Genomic DNA, 11,577 nt, shown 5'->3' on the forward strand with positions numbered 1-11,577 from the left:
AACCAATTCATTAAGCAAAGCCCGCTGCTCTTCTCTGAGGTACTGAATTATTATTTCCATTTTACAGGCAGGGAAACAAGGATGGAGCGAGCGAGGGTGTTTGTGTGGGATCCCATATGTTCTCCATTACAGGCCATGGCGCTTCCTGGCTGCAGCACGACCTGACTGAAGTGCTAAATAACATCCAACATTTGTTCCTTTCATATGTCCACACCAACCAGTAGCAGGAAGCACAGTTGCAAACTCGCGGAAACCTGGGAGGTCTGGGGAAGGGTTTGGGCTCCAAGAATATGTGCTCTGGGATCCAGAGAGCAGAAATGCCAGATGCATTAACCTTCTCTGCAATGAGATGCACCTCCTACCAAGGGTCAGACAGGACACATGTTTCTAGCTAGCTGGAGCATTTTCTTTGCAAAGAGATAGGTTTCTAAGCACTCTCCTTTCCTCCCCTGGCTGCAAAAGGGTGAGGAGGAGAGGTGCCAGGACACCATCAGGAGAAGGGAGCAGCAACAGCAAGGCAAAGCCACGGAACATCAGTGGTGGCCTCCTCACAGCTTCCATGTCCACAGGTGCCTGCCCCACACACCACATTCCTGCCACCCTTTCACCAGGAGATCAAACCAACTCTTGTGCCTCCTCCACTGCACTGCCACACAGTCACTGCAGAGGGGCAAAGAGGCCATTATTTATCCAGCCCAAGCCAGGAGAGCACAACCATGATGATGGGCACAGAGCACACTGTCCCAGACAGACATAGCTGAGATTGGTGAAGGCAGCAGAATTATTCATAATGAACTGAGGGTTCATGCTTGGGCCAGCACCACCACGGTTCTGGAGGGTGACTTGGGCCTACAAGAGTCTGGATGTGATCCTCAGCCTGCCAAACCTCTGGCCCCTCTTATATTACTACAAAAGTCCCACTTAACCCCAATAAGACAAGATTTATTCTCAAAGTTTCTCTACTTAAAAACATGATGATGCCTTACAGTCTGTTCATTGCATTTGGGGTTCATTGGGGATTGGACTAAATCACCTCCAGGGGGTCCCTTTCAGCCTAAATTAAGCTTTGATCCTACAGCTCTCCGATTTTGAGGGAAGAGGTCTGAGCCAAAGCACTGCTCAAGCGACAACACTGGTCTTTACCGCATAATCACTTTTATCCTCGGTGCATCTTTGAGGGAATTGTTCTTGGTTTCAGCTTGTAAAAACAACATCCCTGTGGAGACACAGCTGCAGCTCTGTTAACATGGCTGGTCACCCAGAAGCTTCTGAAGGGAAGCTGAACCATTTCAACTCACTTCACAAAGAGGATGCTGCCTCACCCTCTGCTTTGAGCCTCAGAGCCATGGCAGTGGTATGAGGGAGGGCTTTCAGTGTGTGAGCCAGATTGCCCCCAAAACACTCATGCAGAGCCTAACTGGATTTCCTAAGGAGGCTAAAAAGCTGTGGCCTCCCTGTTGCACGAACAAATCACCCTGCTTAACACATGTGTTTCACAGTACCCACAGTCACACCCAAGCGGGACCCTAGAAGAAAGATCATGTTAAAAACAACCTTTCAAACCTGAATCGCCTCCTCAGGATGCAAGGGGCTGTACAAAAGAGATTTTCTCTCCTTGGGTAACCTGAATGCTTTTCTGTCCCACAATGCCAGTCCAGAAGCAAAGGGAGGAGCTGTATACCAGACAGCAATTGCGACTGCCCGTGTACTGGGTTTGTGCCTTTCCCGCTGAACATAAAACTGCAGGTGGCAGGAAACTTGTGCAAAGACTCAGCTAATGGTTAAAACAGCAACATGCTGGCCTATGAGCCTCCTGGGGCTGTGGGGTTTCCAACATCCTTTTGCCAAGACCTGACATCGACAGCTCTTTCAGCTTGCCTTGAAGGTCTCTCCGCAAAACACAGCCGAGCACCATTGACCCCCATGCAGCCCAAGCCACTCATCTTCTCGGCCACAAGACAAATAACGTGCTCCAGCTCTGGCTCGCCTTTCTGCTCTGCATCATCTGGGCTAGCCTCTTGCCTTCCCACGCAGAACAGCTGGCTCCATCCGGGCTCTCGTGTTTCCTAAGGACCTTCTGGGGGCTGCACCGATTTTCCACTAACGCTGCGCTTTGTTTATGCCCAGAGGTCTCCAGGTCAGCAAGCTGCTGGGGGTGGGGAGCCAGAGCCATTGTTTTAGTGTACACAAGAAGGGAGAGGCAGAGCAAAGCGAGCTGAAGATACTCCCCATCGTGGTAGCGCCAGCTGCCATCGCCTGACTGAGCAGATGAGAGAGCTCACTAAAAAATAAAACAGCTTATGCAAAACCTGGCTCTGTTAGACATAAATATAACTGTTGTGACTCACCATAAGGCTGGGACAAAGGCATGAAAACACGGATAGAACTGGAAGTAGCACTGGTGTCACTTCTCTGAGGAAGCTGTCCTGAGGAGACCATGAAGGATGCACAGTACATCTGCTGGACATTGCTTCTTGCCTCATGTCTGTTATGAAGAGAAAAGAATAAATACAAAACGGCAAAAAAAGGTGAAGAGCACATGACCAATTTAGGACCCTAACCCCAGTGAGACACCCAGCAGGCTGAGACCAGAGGAGGAGGAAATTGGGTTGAGTATCAAGGGTGCTGCTGGCACAGCACTGCAGGGACAAGCCAGGACCTTTGAATGCATTTTACTCAAAGGTTCACCCCCAGTGTCACTCTCATGGCAAAAATGTTGCTTAGCACAAGATGCTACCACCCTTAGGGGCACCACAGAGCCTGGTCATGCCTTCCCCAGAGCAGTCAGAGACATCCTCAGACTCAGGACTCCCTCCCACACCACATCACATTGCACCACATCCCTTTCAGGTGAGTTAATATCCGTTCATCTGCTTCAGTGGAGCCTCTCACAACACGTGGATGCATTTGGGGTCAGTGCAGACCGGGAAGAGGGATGGAGACACTTGGCACAGCTCTTTTTGCTGCATGTTGCCTTAGCAGTGGGACAGGTCACCAGTGCTGTTCAGGTATGCAAAGCCATAAGCTGGTTTTGCACAAGTCAAATCCCATAAAGCCAACACTTCTCAGTGTCATCCACATACCTCCTCACAGTTCTGGTCTCTCAGTCAGAGGCAATTCACTCTGAGCAGCAGGAGGCTGTTATTCAAATGCAGAGCACAGCTGGGGAAGTAGCTGAGCTCTGGGTGGAGCTGATGCCCTTTGCCCAGGGCTCAGGCCCTGCCCCTCTGCAGAGACTGGCAGCTGTGGGCAGGGACACTGCATCACTTGCAAAAGCTCCAGAAAGGCTGGTCCTTGAGGGCCCTGGGCAAACCAGACAGCAGCGAGGTGCAAGAGACCTCCCAGGAATGGCTGGTGTGCAGTGCTGAGCACTCAGCATGGGAGTGAGGGGATACCCCCATGACCTCCCCTTCCCTGGTGCTGCAGCACAGCACAGCCTGGCTGCCTGCTCCCATTCCATCAACAGGGAGCCCCTACCACAAGCTGTGCCCTCCTAAAAGCCACAAACCTTTGCTGATGCCAGCAAACCACGCTGAAACCCCTCCTGGCCACTCAAGCCACGCACATCACTCACCATCGCCGCTGCCGCTTGTTGCACCCCAGGTTTCTGCTTCTCCCTCAGCTCCTGCGTATGAGCAACACCCCCCCACCCATCCAACACCTCACTCAGGGCACACGTGTGCTTATGCAGGCTGGGTACAGCCACCCAGTCCATCCTGGCAACAGCAGGGGTCTGCAAAAGCAGTTGCCAGGTTTTAGCTCTTACACGGATGGATAATGCACCTCCTTGAGGGGAGCTCCCACCGGAGCACAGCACAGAGCATTCCCCAAGAGGAAAGTGTTTTTGTCAAAATGCTGCATTTTGTACCCTTAAAACAGGGCAGGGGGATTCACTGAGGAAGCACACACAGAGCCCATTTTAACAAGCCACACGTCGCCCCAGGAAAATGCCTTGGACAAAACATGATTTCGAGTGGCACATCTGCAGCACCTTGCAGCTTTAGTTGACAGCCTGAACAAGCAGGAGAGACAGGCATTAGAGAAAACAGAATCAGAAACAAGGGGGGAAAGAAAGACCAGAGGAGCAAAGACAGCCTAACAACAAAGGCTTGTCTTTTCCAGAGAGAGGAAAGTACGTGTGTGCCTGTGCAAAGAAAACAAATCTTTTTTTTAAGCTTGAAGTTGTATGGAAAAGGTGCCTGTATACACACAGTCTGTAGTATGAATTTAGCAGAGAGCAAGCAGTGCCTTTGTGCTTAATAAGTGAAGATGTACACGTAATGTGAGTCATATGAGCACTATCTGGGCACACGAAATGTTTATTGTGTCCTGCATTGACTAAGAGGGGGTGCTCACCTGAGGGAGGCAGTTGCAGGGAAGTGACGCAATTAGGGCGTAAGTGTACACAGCGAAGCCACACAGCAGAGCGTGTGAAAAGCATTTGTTGGTAGAGATTTCATGCCTGAATCTGCAAGCAGCCATGAGAAGTGAGGAGGAAACAGCTCACGTTTGGCGACTGGGGATGAGAAGAGTCCATCTCTGCACGTGTGAGAGAGGGAAAAACCATGGGATGCTCGTGGTCCCAGAAGGGAAGCAAGGTGGGGATGCTGCAATGTGACTGCATGTGTCAAAATTCACTCCAAACAAATGGCCAGGAGCTTTATAATCTGGCTGAAATTGGTGTTGCTCCCAGCCACCCCACAGTGCAGCAGGGCTCTGAACATTTCTCCAGCTTGACACCTTTGATTTGAAGTCTGATAGCTCAATGTTTTCAGCCTTGAGAAAACCTGAATTTTCAGGGAGCAACATTCAACCACTATGAACACAAAGAATAAGAGTCACAGAATCATCTAAGTTGGAAAAGACCTCTGAGATCATCAAGTCCAACCATTAGCTCAGCACTGCCAAGCCCACCACTAAATCAGCTCCCTAAGCTCCACATCTGCAGGTCTTTTAAAAGCCTCCAGGGATGATGATTCAACCCCTTTCCCCGGGCAGCCTGTTCCAACGAGTGTTCCAAAAGCCAGGGTGTAGTGGCAGCTCAAAAAGACATCCAAGCCCGTCACTGCTTCCAGCCTGATGTTCTTGCTTAGTGAGGTGGGGCGTTTTTCTCCTTCCTCGAAAGGAAGGAGCTACCGTGGTTTGGGCGCAGGTGCTCTTTTACTGAAGTCCGCTTGTTTTGGGGCAGAGCTTTTCGGTGCGGGGGAAAGGATCGAGTTTTGGCCCCTGAATTGCTGCGTGGTGACAATACACTTGCGTGTGCCCCTGTGTCTTACACGGGGGCGAGCATGGGCGTGTGCGCGGAGTCGGGGAGAGAATTTGGGGCAGCAGGAGAGCGGATGCAGGCGGGAGAGGCGCAGCCCGCTGCTCTCCGCACACCGAGCGTTGCTTTGTGCTCCTCTTTGATGGCACAGAGCTGCGAGCTCCCAGGAAGATGAAAACGGCTCACAAGGGTTTGTGTAAAAAAAGGTGGGGCGAGGGGGAGGCGAAAATAAAATAAAAGGGGATAGGGAAGAGCCCACAGCAGAGCCGTGCACGGAACAGTTGTTTCCAGGTGCCCTCTCCTGGCCTTGCGGAACTTTCTCCTCGGGGCTTCTCGCCCTCTCCAACTGCCTGAAAGGAGGGTGGAGCCAGGTGGGAGTCGGGCTCTTCTCCCCAGGTGACAAGTGACAGGAAACAACCTCGAGTTGTGCCAGAGGGCGTTCAGATTGGATATTACGAACAATTTCTTCACGGAAAGGGTGCTCAGGCACTGGAACAGGCTGCCCAGAGATGTGGTGGAGTCACTCTCCCTAGAGGTATTTTAAAGATGTGTAGGTGTGGCACTTATGGACATTATTTAGGGGCTGATTTGGCAGTGCTGGATTAATGGTTGGACTCAATGGCCTTAGAGGTCTTTCCCAAGCTAAATGATTCTATGATTCGAAAGATCTGTGGGCTTTTTTTTTTTTTTTTTTTTTTTTTTTTTTTTTTTTTTTTTTTGTCTTTTGCATGACCTCCACACCATCCCCATGTGTGGAAACAGAACCACATCAATACCTTCTTCTACTCACCATCAGCTTGCACCGCTGAGTTTCTGCAGCCTCCACACTTGACACCATGAGTTGGAATAATTAACCAGGTGGCAAGGAGTGATTTACACAGCAGAACAGAGTAAGAGAAATAAAGTTAGGAATACTTCAGAAAATAAACTCTATTTACACAGACATAACCTGCAGATTAATGTGCTTACCAAAAAAGGAGGGTAAGAAGGAAGGGTAGAGAAAAATAGCATGTGGGTTGTTATACAGTTCTATTTAAAATAAGGTTAAGAAATCCCTGCATCTTTAAAAACAAAAACATGATAGTGCTTCTCATCTGGGGAGAGTGCTTTCACTTCCTTGTTGCCCCTTGCTCAGCTGTGGTCCTCGTTCCAGTTCCTCCACCAGAATTAGCAGTGTCAGATGTTCCAGGATTCCTTCTGCTTTGTGAGGAACAAGGAGACACATACAGGACAAAGCCATTACAGGCCAGGAGAGACCTAAAATGAGCTGCATGGCCCTAATCCCACCTCTGCCCTTCCGTTGCCACTCAGCTTTGAACACATCCCAAATCCTGAGCCTCGGTTTTTCTCTTCCGGAAAACAAGTTTTCTCAATGCACCCTCTGGGAAATTTCGAGGGAGCAGACAGGGAGGTTTGCCATGTGTTGTGGAAGTGGTTAGAACATGTCTGAGCAGCTGCCAGAGGAACCAAAACCTGAAACTGATTGTAGTGAAGATCACAAGCAGAAAATAGTGATTTGCGTCTCAAATACAAATAACAGGAGTCAAGGGCTTAAGAGAAGTCTCTAGTCTTGATCACTTGTATCTCTTTGGGTGCAAAATGAGATCTAAATTAGATGGGCAGTAAACCATTATTGTTTGTGCATTGGGCTGATCTCTTCTCTTATACAAAATGCACTCTATTGAGGGTAAAAATGTGAGGGCCATCAGAGTTCAAGGGTTTGGATGAGCCCCCTTTAATCTTGGCCTGTGATAAACAAGCCTGACATAAACTGTGTGTGAAGCCTGTAACAATAACAGCTTTCACTCTGCCTATTTTAAGGAAAAGCTTTATGGCCACAAAATACAGCCCTAATAGTCATGATGTGAAGTAGTGCAAGGGAGGAGTAAAAGGCATAGGAGGAAGGGCACAGAGCCGTGGCTGAGTTGTGCTCATGTGGTCCCACTAGATGACAGCACCAACATGTTCTTGGGCACCCTACGCTCACACCAGCACCACGCAGGCTGCTGCAGGCAGGGCTCCTGCAGCCTCCCCTTCTGGCTGAATGAAGCACCTGGGCCAAATCCTGCAGGACAGGGCATTGTTCTGGAGCTGCTAGATAGTTCTGTGCTGTAAAGTGCCTTCCCTGCCTAGAGGTGTGCTCCACAAACTGGCTAACAAGTGCTGCATCCCTAAACTCTTGTCTTCATTGTATGGCCAGCCCACAAATTCCCCTTCTCCTCCAGTGAGTCTGAGCAGCTCCCTGGCCCAGCTGCCCCTTGAGCATGAGTCCAGCCTTGTGTCCCCCCCTCCAGCCATGCTGTTCACCAACCAAGGAAGAGACTGTAGCCCAGAACCCGCAGCTCTGGGTGTTAAATGGGCATAGCATGAAATTCCCATTCCTTATGCATACAATTCTCCCCAGAAAATGTTTTCAGCGGTGCATTTGAGGTAGGGCATCCATCCTGGCCCACTCTGGGCTGTCCCTGACCAAAAGGCTGACCCTCAAGTGGCAGCAGGTAGGTGTTCAGCCTGCCAGAGCTGCCAAGAGACCCATGGCAGAGATCCACGGCCTGGGCTCCTGGCCGGGTGCCACCACACCATCTGCAGACAAGTTTCTGCTTCCAAGACACGACTGCCCCGTGACACCACCCGCTTGCTCTCCACGCAGCCACATGACACTGGGAGCTGGGAGAAGGAGCAGAGCAGCCCACAGAGGTGCAGCGCCTGCAGTGCAGTCTGCAGAGCTGGGCTAAGCCTCACCTGTCCCACAGAGAAGTATCACCTGCACCATTTTCTTCCATCCCGGCTTCCCGCAGCAGTTTTCTTCCAAAAGGATGCGGCATCTTCCTTTTACACCTTGGAGAAGCAGAGCTTTTGCTTCCCTTCTGGTCAATTTAGGCCTGCAAACCTTTCTTCTCATGAGGCCTTCAGAAGCACGTGTCCCTCAAAACTCCAGGAGAGGGAGAGGGAGAGGGAGAGGGAGAGGGAGAGGGAGAGGGAGAGGGAGAGGGAGAGGGAGAGGACCAGCAGTTCCCGCTGCTTAGCATGTGTGTACAAGTGTTGAGTCAGTTGAGACAGCTGCTTTGGTGCCCGCAGGTCCTGGTGCACTTTTTCATCTCTAGATAAGACATCACGCCTGCATTTGCCTAAGGTCCTCTGTCACAGATGCTCTTCCCTAGCACAGATGCTTTGAGACAAAGGAGATTCACAGCTGATTCTTCTGTGGTTGCCATCCTGAAATGCCTCTCCTCACGTTGTTGACATTGCCTCTAACCCTGGCACCTGTGGCTCTTCAGAGATGCAGTTTGGGGGTTTTCCAATTTAAGGGAAATCCAGTTTTCCTGATGTGATGTTCCCAGCATCAACAGGGAGGCCTACTGCAGGTAACATGTGATATTGAGGGACATACATGTCCAGCCTCTTTGCCTCTTTTCCCTAGAACATAGCCCAGCCAAACTGTACCTGTGCCAAGGAAGAGGGGTGAGAAGGACAGGAGTGAAACTGATAAGAGAGTGTAGTTTGGCAGCAACAGTCAGGGACATGTTTGCTGTTTTCTACAGCATCAGACAAGGCAGCCCACCTGTGACCTGAATTTCTAGGCAAGACAAGATGTCTGAAAGAAACAGAGTGGGGACAGCTTTTATTTCCACCCCTTCTTCCTTATTAAACACACCCTTCTTTGGAAAACTTTGGATTCTGATCAACTCCTTCAACACTTGGTATTTTATTTCCACTACAGGGCCTAAAGGCTCCGACAAGTCACTTGCTGTGCAGACAAGTTTCCTTCTTGACAGTGCTTTTTAAAAATCTCCATGTTGCTTGGTTCCTCTTTTGCAGTGGATAGCTTTAGGCTAAGCTTATCTTGTCTTAAGTTTTGTCATTTATAAATGGCTAAAAGAAAAATAGAGTCTGTAGAAACTGTAAGGTCAGCAGAAGAGCATTGGAGGTTTTCCTGGTTGAATTTTGAGTTTGAAACACCAGCACTTCCTACCAGCAGCAGGAACCACATCCTCATTCTGCCATGTACCACAGTGGCCCTGGCTGCTGAAATGACTGAAGCCAGCTAGAATTGGTCACTACAGTGACCGGTGTGTCTGCAGCACAGACACACTGCTGGTGCAGCCCGGTGTTGTACAGCCATTCCCGGAGACACAGCTCCCTCAGGTGGTGCCTTTAACAGCTGTAAAACTTCCAGGAAAGCAGAGATGGAGGAAAACAGCAGTGCCAGCACAAACTGATAGCTACTCCCTTCTCATACAAGAGGACAAATCCCATTCCCAGCAGGAATACGAGCATCACAGGGACATCCCAAGCCTACAGACTGCCCTTGCTCTCCCTGCTTTGCCATGTGCCTACTGCTCAGGGCAGGGCAAGTCACAAGGGACAGACAGGACACAGCAGTCACTGTGAGATGAGTCAGGAGTAAGAACAGAGCCAAGGCAGAGCAGGGCAAGCCCTCAGTGCCCTGGCACAGAGTTCCTTTCTAGGAACTGCCCAGCAGGATCCTCCAGAAAAGAAGCACAGGGGGCTCTGGGGCAGCCAGCCAAACGGGGAAGGGACTGACACAGGCTTTGCATCGTGGAAGCACGTGATGTGCATGCATGTTTTATGAAAGAAAAGCTGGAGACCAGGGCACCCTTCCATAGGAACTTGTTGGCAAACAAGCATGCCTTTATTTCATTGCCATTATTCATGGGAAAGCTCACTCTGGCTTTAACAGAGGAAGAGGGGTTTGCCTAATTCCAGCTGCTGAGAGCGGCAGTCCCAGACGTTTCATCCTGTGGCTCTACAAGGGCCGGTTGTCCAAATGCACCAGCCTTGCTGCCTGTCCCCATTTCACTGCTGCTGAGGCAGGGAGTGGCACAGAGGGAAATGCAGCCTGGGGAATGCCTGCAGGCCGTGCTGCTTCAGAGCTGCCCCCCTCAGTGGGCAGCAGTGACCGCACCAAGCGCGTCTCTCCTCGCAGCCCTCTGCGCCGTGCCCGCTCGCCTGCCCCGTGCCACACCAAAGGGCTGGAAATGAAAGCAGGCATTTGTGTGGGAGGCCAGGCAGCAGCCCAAAACACTTGCCTGCTGTTTTTTTATGTAAGGCAGAAAGAGTGTGTGGGAAACACAACCAATGAGCCTCTCCGTTGTGGCGTTACCTCTTCCTGTTATCTCAACGCACCCGAGGCAGAAACTGTCGAACAATAGCACCCGAAGCAAAGGCAGGCGAGGCTCTGGCACCTCACTGGGGTTAATGCTGGTGATAGGCAGGTGGGCAGGATCAAACACCGCCTTAGCAGGGCCTCACAGCACCATGGGCTCCATGCCCAGGGCTCACCATGTGCCCACTGAGACTCAGAAAGGGGAGCAGGCCCAGGCTGTGCACTTTCCATGGCAGAAGGCAGCCAAGAGGTTCCTTCTAGAGCCAGGAATTGTTCCTGACTGGCAAAGGCAGCCAACAGCAAAGCAACCCGGAGAGGGGTTTCTCAGAGTAGGCATGATCATGAGGAACCATGCTCTGAAACCATGAGGACATCTTGGAAGTCCCCTCTCCTCCCTTAGGCTGACATGCATAGGTGGAGTCCTGAAGTGTCATTCAAAGAGGAAGAATAAACCATCCGGAGTGGGCATTTTGTAGGAAAGGAAAACTAGAATAGACAGTAATGGTGGGAAGTGTCGCAGGAGGCGAGAACAAGGCAGCTCGTCCTCAGATGAAAAAAGGAGGGGGAAGCAGGAGGCCCAGCAAGGCAGGCAACTCATGTCCCTGCCCAAAGGGTAAATCACACTTCAGATGGGAGCTTTGCACAGAAAGAAAAGCCACAACCCAGGACTGAGAGTGTGACAAAGTTAGGTGACTCAAATCGTGTTTCCTGATCATCCAGCACATCTTTTCAAGGAGCTGTTTCTGTGCCTGCCCATTCTCTTCACCTGCCCTGTTGCCCTCTATGCCCCATGCACAGAGCCTGGCTTATTCACTGGGCCAGCTCAGCTGATCCCTGCCCTCCTTCCCTGCCCCTGAACCCAGCCTGGAATCCCTGGATAGGAGCTGGCAGATGCTTTACTGATCACTGTGTGAGGTAGTTCCTCACATGCCTGCTCTTTTCTGCTCACAGCTCCTTTTCACACCTTCCTGGCTCCACCGGAATGTCCAGGGGAGCAGTAGCCATGTCATGCTTTGGGAAAACTCCTTCACCTGTGTCCCTGCTGTTCCTAGGGAGAAAGCAACTCTCCCTCACAAAGGAAGAGCAGTTCTGGTGAGGGGGCTGGAGCAGAGCTGAGGGGAGTTTCAGTTTGGGGCAAGCACCAGAGATCCTCAAGAGCTGATCTGGCACCTCTCTGAAAGGGTAA

Source organism: Vidua chalybeata, chromosome 2 (assembly GCF_026979565.1).
Source record: "Vidua chalybeata isolate OUT-0048 chromosome 2, bVidCha1 merged haplotype, whole genome shotgun sequence".
Taxonomy (NCBI): domain Eukaryota; kingdom Metazoa; phylum Chordata; class Aves; order Passeriformes; family Viduidae; genus Vidua; species Vidua chalybeata.